At 45.0% G+C, this 17,658-nt stretch overlaps 1 protein-coding gene across 1 annotated transcript in view; it reads right to left on the bottom strand.

Moving 5' to 3' along the window:
• jupb (junction plakoglobin b) overlaps positions 1–16,952 on the bottom strand; it is a 131,051-nt gene extending 114,099 nt beyond the window's left edge. The window contains exon 1 of the mRNA XM_017716195.2: positions 16,873–16,952. The gene's annotated coding sequence lies outside the window, so the exon portion shown is untranslated. The remainder of the gene's footprint in view (positions 1–16,872) is intronic.
• Positions 16,953–17,658: the final 706 nt, after the last annotated feature.

The following is a 17,658-nucleotide window of genomic DNA, read 5'->3' on the forward strand; positions in this document are numbered from 1 at the left end:
TACGATTCTGGCTTGCAGCAATTATGAGAACAAGTCAGTCGAGATAAATCGATTATTGTCTCGTGCTCACGCCCTCGTTGTGTCTTGTGTAGTAAATCCAGCGCACGCCTTTCCTCTACAGAGGACAACGGTCCTGTTCGGCCTTTTCATTTTCTATTAATATTAGCCCAACTACAGTTCCCAGCATGCCCTGCAACGTAATCTGTGCTCTCACTCCCCTCCCCAATAAGGAACTATGGACTTCACCACAAAAACAAAACAGAAAACCAGGGGGCATTTAAACAGGTCTAACAGTGACCTGCAGCTGTAGACTATTTGTTTTTATTTAAGTGATGTCGCCTCACAGGGAGGAGGGCCTGGGCTCGATTCCCCGGCCGGGCGATCAGGATCCTTTCTGTTTGGAGTCTGCATGTTCTTCCCTAGGTGTGTCTGTCTGTCTGTCTGTCTGACTGCCCTGCGATGGACTGGCAACCTCTCCAGGGTGTATCCTGCCTTCCGCCCGATGACCACTGGGATAGGCTCCAGCCCCACCCCCCACGACCCAGAAGGATATGAGTCGTTTAAGTATTCAGTGCCGATTTTTTGCCGTTGTAGTTTTGGCGTATTTTGAACAAGCAGTGGTCAGTTGGGGTCATGGTAAGAACATTTTTAAGATAAGATAAGATAAGATAAGATAAGATAATCCTTTATTAGTCCCACAGCGGGGAAATTCACAAGAAAGTCAGCGAGGTCCCACCGACATTTGGGCCGACACTGACTCAGAGTCCAGAGTGCTAACCATTACACCATGGAACCACAATTTAGTGCTATATAGAACCACATACAACACATTCAACCATGTGCTGCCTTTGAGTCGTCTTCACAAGTTAAGCACACATAAATGGCCCCACGTTGACCTCCCTGCTGAAAGATGACCATTAGACCCTTTAGAAAGAATAAAACCTGATCATTGTTTTTCTATTGGACACCATCAGGAAGCAGCATGAACATGATTTAGTGCTTTGGTTTTAGTTTCAGAACTCCTTTGGTGCTGTATCGAACCATTTACCAAACACATGAGTGCTCATGGCTCTACAGAGAACCACTGTCTTTACTAAAGAACCCTTTAAGAGCCATCATTTTAAGAGTGAATAAAACTAGTGGAGTCTAATCTGTACAGTAAGCGAACAGCTCAGCTCACAGAGACGTTGATCAGCTGGGACTCACTTCAGACGGTGAAACATCGCTGAAGTGATCAAACGTGAGATGTGATATCCCAGTCTGAACACAGCTGAGCTCTGAAACTGGATTTTATTAATGGTAATAATTATGAATCATTACACAGTGAGAGGAGCGAGTCGTCACTGAGCGGACAGACGGTCGCAGCAGGCAGACAGATCAGACGTCACTCCTCGGGATTAGTTACCTGAGGGAGTCTGAAGCTTCTCAGAATCAGAGAGTAAAGCTATCCCGGCGGTCCGTGGCTCCATTAGGGGGACGACTGTTCACCTCTCGGCTGTTATCATCAGCTAAAGTTCTCTAACGGCCAGCATTGGTCACATCTGTGTTAATGAGCTGACGTCGTTTCCCTCCTATGATCAGAGTTCATCTCCTCTTTATGCAGCACCATGGGATCCTTTCCCCACCCTGACGTGAAGAGCCGGTGGGCTTCTGTGCTGTTAAACGCTGTGAGACTCCAGAACAGGGGGAGGGGCTGAGTATGAGATCAATATATCAGGAAAACACAGATTTGGTATCTATTCCTCCAGTTTAAGTGGAACCAGGAGTTCAGAGGAACTGAATAAGGATCGTAGTCTATTTTATCGACTGTAGAGGAAACGTTTTTCTCCTCTAGAACCAGGAGAGTCATTTCAGCCTCTTTCACCTCCAGTTATGTTCGTGTGGAGCAGCGAAGCCAGAAATTCAGTCCTAAATATGGCAGAGAAACAGAGAAATCACGTGACTGACACCCTCAGATAGACATGATTTAAGTCCACTTTTCTTGCCAAGAGACCATTTATTGCAGTGTAAGTGTGCAAACACAGCAGAGAGAGGTGTGAGACACATTAGCATAAGCATCAAACTGTGCGGCACAGTAACCAGAGCTCTGGAGTCGAGCTGTAACGTGGTTTTCTCTTTGGGAAGAGTCGATGTCAATGTTGCACAGCTGTTTCCTGCACAGATGTTTTTCCCTCTGAATTTGAGATCATTCACTAATCAGAACTCGGACGCTGCTGCGTTTGTGTAGCACAGGGTGGAGAAGAGCTGCACAGTGACGGCAACAGTGAAGAGTCTGAACAGGCCTCGACTGAAAGCCTCCAACACCAGCAGCCTCCACAGCACAGAGCAGCCTGTAGATCAGAGCGTTTCTCACACCGTACGGTAAGTCCAGACGGTCCAGACTCGGTACTGTAACTCTGTGGACACGCAGACTCATCTAATCTATCAACAGCACAGACAAGAACAACGCTGATTAGAACAGGAGTCGCTGGAAATGAGCTTGTTTGTGTTGTATAACTGTTTGGCTGCTGACCACAAACGTCCCGGCAAAACACATTTTCAAACACAACCAGCAGATAAATACACTCAGCTCCAAACGCCTGAGTCTGGAACCAGACGGCGCTCCGTTCTGCTCAGCGCTCATACAGTCTGAACACAGCCCACTGTGGAGAACGCAGAACATCAGAATCCAGTCAAACCCAGACAAATCCAGGCAAACCCATCTGAAAACTGAAATACTGATCAATTCTTCAAAATGAAAATAAATCAGAATATTGAACAGTGATAAAATCTGAGGTTTCATGATGGACGGAGTCATTTTCCAAAAAATCGCAGTCTTTTTTACTCGAGTCATTATGAAGCATAAGACTACATGGGGCATTAAATAACGTCCTAAAGAGTCACAAATCAGATTAAAAAGAAACTGAATTACAGCGAATAATTTTCTATAGAGCTGTAATTGAATTCTCTTGTCATGGTCAAATCTGAGGTTTCATGGAGCGCTGAATCATTTCCTAAAAAAGATTGGAATCTTATTGAACTCGAGTCACAATGAAATTTAAAATGTTATAAGGCAATGAAGGTAGGTCCCGAAGAATCCTTATGGAATCGAATTGTGTCGTGATGAAACACGAGATCTCGTGAGGCATTAAATAACTTCCCAAAGATTCACAATCAAAGTAACTGAATTGTGGAGAGATTTGAGATTTCAGGAGGAACTGAATTCTATTCTAAAGAACTGTAATCAAATTCTGTTGTGGTGGGCGCCGAATCATTTCCCCAGAAAACTTTGATCTTGTTGAGCTGAGTCATGGTCAAATAAAACAATTTGTTAGTCAATGACTCACAGAATCAGCTGAGTCATGATGAAATATGAGCTGAAATGAGGCATTTAAATATTTTGATCAATGGTTATGGAATTGAGTCTTGGCATTAAATGCCCTTCTTAAGATGCACAATCAAAATAATCCAAACTGAACCGATTTGTGGAGCCGTGTGAGATTTCATGAGGCACCAAAGATTTGCAATCAGACTGAATCAAATCAAGGTGAAAGCCCCCCTCACACACACACACACACACACACACACACACACACACACATACGCACACACACCCATGCTCACACAGACACACACTCACACATACACACACACACTCGCACATACGTTCTCACACAGACACACACACACACACACACACACACACACACACACGCACATACGCTCTCAAACACACACACACTCATGCTTTCTGTCACAGGTGTGTACTAAAGCTGATCCTGCCGCCTGTTTTACCTACAACAGCCTCATTATTGAGCAGTGGAATCAAAGCAGTGGAAGCGAGAGCTGAAGGCTTTACTGCCGCGTTTTCAGAGCAGAATAATTCAGCTTTCTCTGCCTTTGGGCCCAAACAGGAACGCCTGCTCCGTCTGCAGTGAGTGATAAGCCAAGCAGGTGTGTACGCAGCATCTCAAACAGGATTTACCTAAAGGCCTGTCAGCCTGTACGCAGATGAGGCTAAGCTAATCCTTCACATATTTAAATATTATAATAAAACATTCCGACAGGAAATTATTCAAAGACTATGATTGAAACTACACCCTATTCACCATATAGTGCACTATTCTCTCTAAAACTACATAATATTCAATATATAGTGCACTATTCTGTCTAAAACTACACCATATTCACCATATAGTGCACTATTCTCTCTAAAACTACATAATATTCACTATATAGTGCACTATTCTGTCTAAAACTACACCATATTCACCATATAGTGCACTATTCTCTCTAAAACTACATAATATTCACTATATAGTGCACTATTCTCTCTAAAACTACATAATATTCACTATATAGTGCACTATTCTGTTTAAAACTACATAATATTCACTATATAGTGCACTATTCTGTCTAAAACTACATAATATTCACTATATAGTGCACTATTCTCTCTAAAACTACATAATATTCACTATATAGTGCACTATTCTGTCTAAAACTACACCATATTCACCATATAGTGCACTATTCTCTCTAAAACTACATAATATTCACTATATAGTGCACTATTCTGTTTAAAACTACATAATATTCACTATATAGTGCACTATTCTGTTTAAAACTACATAATATTCACTATATAGTGCACTATTCTGTCTAAAACTACATAATATTCACTATATAGTGCACTATTCTGTGTAAAACTACACCATATTCACCATATAGTGCACTATTCTGTTTAAAACTCTTAATATTCACTATATAGTGCACTATTCTGTCTAAAACTACATGACATTCATTATACAGTGCACTATTCTGTCTAAAACTACATTATATTCACAATACAGTGCACTATTCTGTCTAAGACTACATTATATTCACTATACAGTGCACTATTCTGTCTAAGACTACACCCTACTTACTATACAGAGCACTATTCTGTCTAAAACTACACCATATTCACCATATAGTGCACTATTCTGTTTAAAACTACATAATATTCACTATATAGTGCACTATTCTGTCTAAAACTACATTATATTCACTATACAGTGCACTATTCTGTCTAAGACTACACCCTGCTTACTGTACAGTGCGCTATTCTGCCTAAAACTACACCATATTCACTACACAGTGCACTACTTTCTCTAAAACTACACCATATTCACTATATAGTGCACTATTCTGTCTAAAACTACATTATATTCACAATATAGTGCACTATTCTGTCTAAAACTACATTATATTCACTATACGGTGCACTATTCTGTCTAAGACTACACCCTACTTACTATACAGTGAACTATTCTGCCTAAAACTACACCATATTCACTACACAGCACACTACTTTCTCTAAATCTACACCATATTCACTATACAGTGCACTATTCTGTCTAAGACTACACCCTACTTACTGTACAGTGCGCTATTCTGCCTAAAACTACATGACATTCATTATACAGTGCACTATTCTGTCTAAAACTACATTATATTCACAATACAGTGCACTATTCTGTCTAAGACTACACCATATTCACTATACAGTGCACTACTCTGTCTAAAACTACACCCTGTTCATTATATAGTGCACTATTCTAAAACTATACCTGTTCACTATATAGTGCTCTAATCTGTCTAAAACTACACCCTGTTCACAGTACAGTGCACAATTCTGTCCAATACGATACCCTGTTCACTATATAGTGCACTATTCTGTCTAAACCTACACCATATTCACTATACAGTGCCCCATTCTGTCTAAAACTACACCCTGTTCTCTATACAGTGATCTATTCTGTCTAAAACTACACCCTGTTCACTATACAGTGTACCATTCTGTCTAAAACTACACCCTGTTCACTATACAGTGCTCTATTCTGTCTAAAACTACACCCTGTTCACTATACAGTCATCTATTCTGTCTAAAACTACACCCTGTTCACTATACAGTCATCTATTCTGTCTAAAACTACACCCTGTTCACTATACAGTGCACCATTCTGTCTAAAACTACACCCTGTTCACTATACAGTGATCTATTCTGTCTAAAACTACACCCTGTTCACTATACAGTGCTCTATTCTGTCTAAAACTACACCCTGTTCACTATACAGTGTTATATTCTGTCTAAAACTACACCCTGTTCACTATACAGTGATCTATTCTGTCTAAAACGACACCCTGTTCACTATACAGTGCTCTATTCTGTCTAAAACTACACCCTGTTCACTATACATTGCTCTATTCTGTCTAAAACTACACCCTGTTCACTATACAGTGATCTATTCTGTCTAAAACTACACCCTGTTCACTATACAGTCATCTATTCTGTCTAAAACTACACCCCGTTCACTTGTTAGGGGTTGAATTTCTCTGTAGCTTTTAATTCCTTTTTTGAAACTCTTGTGTTTTCACTGATTTTACTTTGATTTTCTCCTGCTTTATGTAAGTGTGTTATCTCATATCTAATCTCCTCACAGAAATCTCCTAAAAATTAATAGTTTGTACTGATTGATGGTTTTAAGTAGAAATTAAATAAATGAAGGGGGTTCACTGACTTTTATGCAGTGCTGTGTGATGTGGAGTAGTGTGAGTGTGTGATGTGGAGCAGTGTGTGTATGTGTATGTGTGTGTGTGTGTGTGTGTGTGATGTGGAGCAGTGTGTGATGTGGAGCTGTGCGTGAGTGTGTGTGTGTGTGTGTGTGTGTTTGAATGTGTGTATGAGTGTGTGTGAGTGTGTGTGAGTGAGTTTGTGTGTGTGTGTGTGTGTGTGTGTGATGTGGAGCAGTGTGTGTGATGTGGAGCAGTGTGTGTGTGCGTGTGTGTGTGTGTGATGTGGAGCAGTGTGTGAGATGTGGAGTAGTGTGTGTGTGATGTGGAGCAGTGTGTGTGTGATGTGGAGCAGTGTGTGTGTGTGTGATGTGGAGTAGTGTGTGTGTGATGTGGAGTAGTGTGTGTGTGATGTGGAGCAGTGTGTGTGATGTGGAGCTGCGTGTGTGTGTGTTTGTGTGTGTGTGTGTGAGTGTGTGTGTGATGTGGAGTAGTGTGTGTGATGTGGAGCAGTGTGTGTGTGATGTGGAGCTGTGTGTGTGTGCGTGTGTGTGTGTGTGTGATGTGGAGCAGTGTGTGTGATGTGGAGCAGTGTGTGTGTGAGTGTGTGTGTGTGATGTGGAGCAGTGTGTGTGTGCGTGTGTGTGTGTGTGTGATGTAGAGCAGTGTGTGTGTGCGTGTGTGTGTGTGTGTGTGATGTAGAGCAGTGTATGTGTGACGTGTAGCAGTGTATGTGTGTGTGTGTGTGTGTGTGTGTGTGTGATGTGGAGCAGTGTGTGTGTGAGTGATGTGGAGTAGTGTGTGTGTGATGTGGAGCAGTGTGTGTGATGTGGAGCTGTGTGTGATGTGGAGCTGTGTGTGATGTGGAGCTGTGTGTGTGTGTGAGTGTGTGTGTGTGATGTGGAGCAGTGTGTGTGATGTGGAGCAGTGTGTGTGTGTGAGTGTGTGTGATGTGGAGCAGTGTGTGTGATGTGGAGCAGTGTGTGTGTGTGAGTGTGTGTGATGTGGAGCAGTGTGTGTGATGTGGAGCAGTGTGTGTGTGCGTGTGTGTGTGTGATGTAGAGCAGTGTATGTGTGACGTGTAGCAGTGTGTGTGTGTGTGTGTGATGTGGAGCAGTGTGTGTGTGATGTGGAGCAGTGTGTGTGATGTGGAGCTGTGTGTGTGTGATGTGGAGCAGTGTGTGTGTGATGTGGAGCTGTGTGTGTGTGCGCGTGTGTGTGTGTGATGTGGAGCAGTGTGTGTGTGATGTGGAGTAGTGTGTGTGTGTGATGTGGAGCAGTGTGTGTGTGTGATGTGGAGCAGTGTGTGTGTGTGTGATGTGGAGTAGTGTGTGTGTGATGTGGAGCAGTGTGTGTGTGTGTGATGTGGAGTAGTGTGTGTGTGATGTGGAGCAGTGTGTGTGATGTGGAGCTGTGTGTGTGTGATGTGGAGCTGTGTGTGTGTGTGTGTGTGTGTGTGTGTGTGTGTGTGTGTGTGTGTGTGTGTGAGTGTGTGTGTGTGATGTGGAGCAGTGTGTGTGATGTGGAGCAGTGTGTGTGTGAGTGTGTGTGTGTGATGTGGAGCAGTGTGTGTGATGTGGAGCAGTGTGTGTGTGCGTGTGTGTGTGTGATGTAGAGAAGTGTATGTGTGACGTGTAGCAGTGTGTGTGTGTGTGTGTGTGTGTGTGTGTGTGTGTGTGTGTGATGTGGAGCAGTGTGTGTGTGATGTGGAGCAGTGTGTGTGATGTGGAGCTGTGTGTGTGTGATGTGGAGCAGTGTGTGTGATGTGGAGCTGTGTGTGTGTGTGTGAGTGTGTGTGTGTGATGTGGAGTAGTGTGTGTGTGATGTGGAGTAGTGTGTGTGTGTGATGTGGAGCAGTGTGTGTGTGTGTGATGTGGAGCAGTGTGTGTGTGTGTGATGTGGAGTAGTGTGTGTGTGATGTGGAGCAGTGTGTGTGTGTGATGTGGAGTAGTGTGTGTGTGATGTGGAGCAGTGTGTGTGATGTGGAGCTGTGTGTGTGTGTGTGTGTGAGTGTGTGTGTGTGATGTGGAGCAGTGTGTGTGATGTGGAGCAGTGTGTGTGTGTGAGTGTGTGTGTGTGATGTGGAGCAGTGTGTGTGTGCGTGTGTGTGTGTGATGTAGAGCAGTGTATGTGTGACGTGTAGCAGTGTGTGTGTGTGTGTGTGTGATGTGGAGCAGTGTGTGTGTGTATGATGTGGAGTAGTGTGTGTGTGATGTGGAGCAGTGTGTGTGATGTGGAGCTGTGTGTGTGTGTGTGAGTGTGTGTGTGTGATGTGGAGCAGTGTGTGTGTGATGTGGAGTAGTGTGTGTGTGTGTGATGTGGAGTAGTGTGTGTGTGATGTGGAGCAGTGTGTGTGTGATGTGGAGGAGTGTGTGTGTGTGTGATGTGGAGTAGTGTGTGTGTGATGTGGAGCAGTGTGTGTGATGTGGAGCTGTGTATGTGTGTGTGTGATGTGGAGCAGTGTGTGTGATGTGGAGCAGTGTGTGTGTGTGTGATGTGGAGCAGTGTGTGTGATGTGGAGAAGTGTGTGTGTGAGTGTGTGTGTGTGATGTGGAGCATTGTGTGTGTGTGTGATGTGGAGTAGTGTGTGTGTGATGTGGAGCAGGGTGTGTGTGATGTGGAGCAGTGTGTGTGTGTGTGATGTGGAGTAGTGTGTGTGATGTGGAGCTGTGTGTGTGTGATGTGGAGCTGTGTGTGTGTGTGTGTGTGAGTGTGTGTGTGTGATGTGGAGCAGTGTGTGTGTGAGTGTGTGTGTGTGATGTGGAGCAGTGTGTGTGATGTGGAGCAGTGTGTGTGTGCGCGTGTGTGTGTGTGATGTAGAGCAGTGTATGTGTGACGTGTAGCAGTGTGTGTGTGTGTGTGTGTGTGAGTGTGTGATGTGGAGCAGTGTGTGTGTGTATGATGTGGAGTAGTGTGTGTGTGATGTGGAGCAGTGTGTGTGATGTGGAGCTGTGTGTGTGTGATGTGGAGCAGTGTGTGTGATGTGGAGCTGTGTGTGTCTGTGTGAGTGTGTGTGTGTGATGTGGAGGAGTGTGTGTGTGTGTGATGTGGAGTAGTGTGTGTGTGATGTGGAGCAGTGTGTGTGATGTGGAGCTGTGTATGTGTGTGTGTGATGTGGAGCAGTGTGTGTGATGTGGAGCAGTGTGTGTGTGTGTGATGTGGAGCAGTGTGTGTGATGTGGAGAAGTGTGTGTGTGAGTGTGTGTGTGTGATGTGGAGCAGTGTGTGTGTGTGTGATGTGGAGTAGTGTGTGTGTGATGTGGAGCAGGGTGTGTGTGATGTGGAGCAGTGTGTGTGTGTGTGACGTGGAGTAGTGTGTGTGTGATGTGGAGCAGTGTGTGTGATGTGGAGCTGTGTATGTGTGTGTGTGATGTGGAGCAGTGTGTGTGATGTGGAGCAGTGTGTGTGTGTGTGATGTGGAGCAGTGTGTGTGATGTGGAGAAGTGTGTGTGTGCGTGTGTGTGTGTGATGTAGAGCAGTGTATGTGTGACGTGTAGCAGTGTGTGTGTGATGTGGAGTAGTGTGTGTGTGATGTGGAGCAGTGTGTGTGTGCGTGTGTGTGTGATGTAGAGCAGTGTGTGTGTGTGTGAGTGTGTGTGTGTGATGTGGAGTAGTGTGTGTGTGATGTAGAGCAGTGTGTGTGTGTGTGTGTGTGTGTGATGTAGAGCAGTGTGTGTGTGTGTGTGTGTGTGTGTGTGTGTGTGTGTGTGTGTGTGTGTGTGTGATGTAGAGCAGTGTATGTGTGACGTGTAGCAGTGTGTGTGTGAGTGTGAGTGTGTGAGAGCAGCAGTGCTGGGAGCTGTAGGAGTGTGTGAGGTGTAGTGACAGTGTTATATAAGCACCTCTAACTGACACAGAACACACTGCGGTGAATATGTCACCGATTCAGAGTCATCTTATCACAGCACTGCATTATACCTGAGTCACCGCGAACACCACAGGGTTTCAGAAGGGGAATTCCAACGATTTTTCAAAATTTCCCAAGCAAAGCAAAGTAAATCAGAGCGGTTTGATCTGAAACGGTTCAGACGTCTTCACAGTGGTGGTGATGGGAACCAGGAGTAGCCATGACTACAACACAGATATAGACATATTTACCATCCAGAACCACCAGAGAACCTACACGAGTCTTCTGAGCTTATATGGAATGTTGATGATGGAAAATAGTGGAAAATCTGGAATAATCAGTTTTCTTTGGGGACTATTTTGCCGCACAGCACCCTGCATGTCTCCCTCCACCATGAATGGAGCTGAAGTTCTCTAAACTCTCATAAAACAGCGTCTCAGTCATCAGGCAGTGAATTCAGAACCAGCTCATGTAGGAACTTTCTGTGAGGAGCTTTTAGAGGGACGTCTGGTTCGTATCACCACCACTGTGAACAGCTCTGACTCTGTAAGTTTATCTGGAACGGAGCGTTTCACACCAATGAAAGTGTTTTTTATGTTTTACACCTATAAAGAGTGATTCAAAAGGGTTCATCCGATCTCAAAGCGCCATATTTTTACAACCTTTAAGCACAGAGGAACCAATCACAATCCAATTGTAAGAGGAGCAGTGAAGCTCCAGCAGCTCAGAGCGTTCGGCGTTGGTTCCACAGCACTGGATGATCTCTGAAAATCCCACTGAAAGAGCCGTGAGTGCAGAGACACCCGACACGCTCAATCCAGTCTGGGATGAGTTTGACTGTGGTGTTGATGTCGTCCGTACAGCTGGAGGAGGTTCAGACTGAGACCTTGTACAATTACATAATAAACTTGGAGTGAGTGTCTGAAAAACCCCCCTTAGGTGTGTCATGTAGCCCCGACACTTCACCCTACCCCTCTATCTCAACAATAATCAGGACACCCCACCCCTAGACGTGAACGTTTCTGTGGCACGCGCCTGCCCCTGAGCCATGACGACGACGGCTGCGAGAGCCGGCAGGAAGGCGGGGCCCGAACAACCAGAGGTGGCATACCTCCGCCAGGACAGCAAGGAGAGAGCTGCGAGCAGGCAGGGGGCGGAGGACAAAGCCTGAGCTCCTCCGAGTGACCCGAGTGACGGTGGGAGGAGGAAGAGCATGACCACGGTGCTGGCAACAAGTGGCACAAGGGCAAGGAGCAAGTCCCAAGCTCCCAAGCAGCCGAGCTGCCAGCTGGGGGCAGTGATGGGGAGGAGGAGCAGCAATCTCTCAGACCATCTCACTGCCCTTAATGAGAGCCAGTTGATGCTGATCTGGCTGGCAGCGCGAGCACCTTTTGAAAAGAGCTGCGAGGGAACAGAGAGAGAGAGAGGGGGGGGGGGGGGGGGGGGGCTACTCCTGTGCTACAATGCCAAACGGAGGGGTAGGGCTGAGTGGTAGGGGCAAGGGGTGAAATGGGATTGGGCCCATATGTTGGGTGAACATTTAAAAGCGCACGTTTAAATCCTGGAATCATTTTTCTATTGTTTTGTTAGACGTCAGTACTGAAACCACAGGACGAAATGTAATGGTACGTGATAAAGCTCTTCTTATATTCATAAGATTTTGATGTACTTAAACCATAAACGTTCACAAAACTTGTGAGGGCACTGGATTAGAGTCAGGGTAACAAACAAAACCAGTGCCACAGCACTATCTGTTATGGCCTATAATGTCTTATTGATTTGCACATCTCGCCTTGTCCTTGATTGTTTACTGTGTTTGCTTGCTGTTGCGCTTTGCACTCGATACAAACAGCATCAGTGCTGTCGCGCAGCAGTAAAGGATCACGATTAACGTCACCGTTCGAGTACACAGCACACATTTTCCCACTGAAATCAAGAGCGTACAGTCGGTCTGAGCTGCGTATCTGAAATATCTGTAATAACTGTAATAACTGTGGACTCATAACTCAGAGCCAAACATCATAAAAAGCCTACCAGCTCAGTCAGAGCTGCGGTTGCTCTGCTTCATGGCGCTTTATGCTGATCGCTCGGCTTCCCAGAGGAATTTATCCACACTGTAATAACTGCTGACTTAGATGCTGGGGATCAATCAAAGAGCCCAGTTTTCCAGACGCCATGGCAACCGTTTGTCATTTCTGCATATGGGACATCTACACACGGGGATAACGATCACAGCGTCACCAACACCCAAAATCAGTCAATGTAAACTGGAGAGGAAGTGAGAGCATCAATGGGCTTCGTTCACCAACCGTTCTTAATGAGAAATTCTTTCTTAAGCCCACTGACGCAGTTCTGACTCTGACTCTGACTCTCCAGGGTTCTCTATGTGGGGTTTGTTCTCAGGTAAGAACAGGATCTACACACGCTCACTCATATCACTACTGACTCTGTGATTGTGTCCCTCTTGTTCAAACACAGCTTTTATGAGGCTTGTAGAGGTTAAAGGCGTTTTAGTGTGGCTGCTTAGTTGCTTTTATTTTTGTTATTGAGGTTTGGAAAGCAGCAGCGGCGCTCAGGCCGAGACGAGCTCAGAGTGTGGAGAACTTTAAGAAGTTTCTTCTGAAGGACGCTTGGTGAATGAAGCCCACTGAGTATTTAAAACCTGTAAACGCCGTTCAGCTGCGCGGCCGTAGACTTACTCAGAGGACAGAGAGCTCAACTCTTTATTAGTAGGTTAACTTTCAGTCATTTAATTAGCAGGTTGACTGCGTTTTACTACATTCGGATATATTTGTATTGATAATGAGACTAAAATAATGTTTATTAAGCTATAAAAGTCTGAATTCTTACTGTGATGTGTGCGTTTTTCTTATACACACACACACACACACACACACACACACACACACACACACATTTTTTTGACGTAAATATTTGAAATTCTTTTAGTAAATCATGGAAACTGTGTCCTCCACTCAGCTTGTTATCAGTGCACAGTTCTAAAGCCAGTATTCATGATGGTTTAGGGGGCATTAGTGCACATGGCGTGGGTGACCTGCTCATCTGTGAAGGCTCCATTAATGCTGAACTATATATACATGATTTGGCAACATCTGCTGCCGTCCAGACGACGTCTTTTTCAGGGAAGGCCTTGATTATTTCAGCAAGACGATGTCAAACCACATTCTGCATGTATTACAACAGCATTGCTCCGTATTAAGAGTCCAGGTGCTAAACTGACCTGCCTGCAGTCCAGACTGGTCACCACCGAGAACATTTGGCACATTATGAATTGAAAAATGCGACAAATGAGCTGAAACTGATGATCAGCTGAAATCCTGAATCAAACAAGAACAGAAAACATTTCACTTTCAGAACTACAGCAGCGTCTCCTCAGTTCCCAAACACTGACTGAGTGCTGTTAAAGAAGAGGTGATGAAACACAGCGGTGAACAGGACCTGTCCCAACTTTTGTGGAGCACATTGCTGGCATCAAATTCAAAATGGACCCATATTTTTCAAAAAACAATCAGATTTCTCAGTTTCAATGTTTGATTTGTTGTCTTTGTAGTATTTTCCTTTATAAATATGGTTTACATGATTTACAGATCATTGCATCCGTATTTTTATTTACATCCTGCACAGCGTCCCAACTTTTTTGCAAATAGGGTTGTATATATGTACACACACTGGCTCAGTATATTTAATAATAAAGCATTGTTTCAGTTTAGTATACTGGAAAAAACATATAAAATGTCCTGAAACTTTTGAACAGGCCACATTGTACATGTTAAATTCTGTAAATAAACAGTAACTGTGCATTAAAATGTACAGGTGTGTGTCTCTGTAGAGGACGGTATTATATATATATATATATATATATATATATATATATATATATATATGCATATATTACAGATACTATAAGCAGAAAAATACTTATACATTTAAATCCATTAATAATGAATCTGAATCTGTGATACCAACGTCCACTGCCTCACGCTTCTGTCTTTCAGATACCCCCCTGACCCCGCTCCATCCACAACCTGCCACCCCCTGACCCCGCTCCATCCACAACCTGCCACCCCCTGACCCGCCCCATCCACAACCTGCCACCCCCTGACCCGCCCCATCCAAAACCTGCCACCCCCTGACCCCGCCCCATCCACAACCTGCCGCCCCATGACTCCGCCCCATCAACAACCTGCCGCCCCATGACTCCGCCCCCATCCACAACCTGCCACCCCATGACTCCGCCCCCACCCACAACCTGCCACCCATGACTCCGCCCCCATCCACAACCTGCCACCCATGACTCCGCCCCCATCCACAACCTGCCACCCCATGGCTCCGCCCCCATCCACAACCTGCCACCCCATGACTCCGCCCCACCCACAACCTGCCACCCCATGACTCCGCCCCCATCCACAACCTGCCACCCCATTCTTATTTGTCAATATTTCTTTTTTGTTGTTGTTTACTAATGTGTGTGTGTTTACACAGTCAATTTATATGAAGTTAATCTGTCATGTTGTTTAGTGTTTCACAGTGTGGGCGATTTATTAAACCCAGACTTTTTTTCTTATCACCCCGTGGATTTGGAGAATCGTTACACCCCTACGATGTAAAAACCAAGAACCGGTTGCATGATTAAATGGTTCTCTGCATGGTGAAATGGTTCTTCAGATTGATGGAGGATGTGCCGTTGATGGTTCTTCTATTCTTACAATGCCAAGCTTATAAAAATATCAGATCCCTTTGTGGTGCTATATAGAACTATATATAGAACCATATAGTACACATTCTCCACCAGTCTGAAGAACCATTTCACCATGCAGGGAAACACTGAATCATGCGCAGGGCTCTTTGACTGTTTATGGTTCCATGTAGAACCATTCTCTTAACTAACATATATTGCAACATTGCACTAACTGACCCTTAACAGACATAATTTCCTTCTGAAGTCTTCTGAAATTAATGATCAGGTCTTTAGTCTCAAATATGTTTCATCAAGCTTTAAGCAATATGCTTCATATCAATTATACAGATATGTATATGTATATATAAGTACATATATATGTTCCTGCCATATATATGACATTTTTCAGTTTTTGATATTAGTTGAAAATGCCTGTTGCTCGTTACATTATGTGCGAATTTCATGAGGAATGGATTCAAAGAAATGGCCCAAAATGACCTGGAAAGACGTCTGGTTCCATTGACTTCCATTAAAAGTGAAGTATGTTTTTTCCCTCTCCTGTAAAGTTACTGTTTCGGAGATATGAGGTTTTGTTCCAACAATGGCAATTTTACACACACACACACACACACACACACACACACATCTTCTAAGCCACTTATCCTCCTGGGTCGCTGGGTGGAGCTGAAGTCACTGGGCCGAAGACACCCTGGACAGGTCTTTATATATACGTTCAGGCTCACTTTGAAACCTTTTGTAATCTGTACTGTATATTTATGATATTTATGCCATTACAGTGTCATTTTTAGCTCAAATCATTACAGCACAAAAGACACTGTGGCAGCGTTTCTGCCATCATTTACCTTCAGTGTTTATTTTCTATTCTCCATATGAACGTGTCCTGACCAAACAGAGCTAGTACAGTTCCACAGTTCACAGAGAACATCAATAAACACGACATCTGCAAATATCTGAGCGTGTCTGGGGTCTGAGCGAGGGGGACAAACCCAGTGGGCTTCATGACCGGACTCATGCTGTCTCTGTGAGGGGTGATGGAGCCTGCATGGTGGACACGAGTCGCTTCTCACCACAGAGCACGCAAACCTTTCTAGAAAGCATCTCCAGACTGAGAAGAAGGCATCTGTCCAACCGTGAAGAGACAGCAAGAGTGACTACATGACAACTCGCATTCATCCTCTGCGTCCCCACCGCACACACTGCCGCCCATGCCCTCCTGACCATCACGCTCATCCGCTCGGGCAGTGCAGGCACGGCGTGTTGTCACAGTTCAGGATTCAGTTATGTAAGTGTTTTGCTTCTCAAGCATGTCCTGATGTTCTCCATGTGTTCTCCCAGTGTTCCTCCTGTGTTCTCCTGCAGCAGGTCCGCACCCAGAACGCCAGCCCCCTCACTTTCCCCCAAACCCAGAGACGGGGAGGCAGCCAGGCTGAGTTTCTCTGGGGTGACTCGAGCAGCACGACTAAGCTCCTCCACTCTGAGCATCTACAGCGCAGCATCTGCACCCAAATAGCACTATCTAGAACCAGGAACCGAGCTAGGAACGTCAGCGAGTCGCACAGAGTGCAATTAGACTGAAATGACCTGCTTACTGGCCGGCGTCTTATTCCAGTTTCCCGTTCCACCTTAAACAGTGCAGCAGTTACGCTGGCGCCTTCACAGGCTGCGCCGTTTAAGGTGGAACGGAAGGTTCAAATGTGGAGCTATTGTCACTGAAACACAGCCACATGATCTCCTCCACCAGCTCGCAGTGATCGCCTCCACCGCCTCCTTACCTCTCACACCGCCGATCTCCGAGCGCGGAACTTCTCTACAGTCCTCCGGCTGCTCCTCCTGCTCCTCCTGCTCCTCCAGCGCTCAGAAATGAAGAGCAGCAGCAGCAGCGGCGGCGGCGCTCAGGCCCCGCCCACTCCAGGCAGCCCGGCAGGGGGGCGCGGTTTGACAACAGTGTACACCAATCACAGCCAGCGCGAGTTAGAAGGCGGAGCATCAACCCTTCTTCCACCCAGTATAGACAGAACGGGGCGTGGTCCAATGCCAAGCTCTACTAATATTAACCAGAGCAGCTACATGCCTCTCCACCAATCACAGACAGGATAACATGGGGGCGTGGCCTGACAGTAGGAAGCAAAGGGCTTGGACCAATGGCCGGAGTTTATATGGGGGCTTACCACCAAACTCCACCAATTACAGCTTCAGCCAGCTAGGGGTGTGGCCTAACGCTAAACTCCACCAGTCACAGCCTGAGTGAGAAGGGGGAGTGGCCTAATACACAAATAATTCAAGATTAATTGGACATTTTTTTTGTTTATTTGCTTAATATTATAATAAATACAAATAATATTAACACAAGAAGTAATACATTTCCTCCTCGAGAAAAGAACAGAATATTAACTGTAGCTATCATCAATATCATCATCTAATCAATACTTCGTTATGTTTAATCAGCTGTGGCTGACGGAGATTAATTAATCCCTGTGAATTAATCCCAGTGAAATACAGATAAACATGAAAGGCTTCAAATAGTTTCTTAGGCACTTTTATACGGTGCTGTATATACA

Source organism: Pygocentrus nattereri, chromosome 27, assembly GCF_015220715.1.
Source record: "Pygocentrus nattereri isolate fPygNat1 chromosome 27, fPygNat1.pri, whole genome shotgun sequence".
NCBI classification, from domain to species: Eukaryota; Metazoa; Chordata; class Actinopteri; order Characiformes; family Serrasalmidae; genus Pygocentrus; species Pygocentrus nattereri.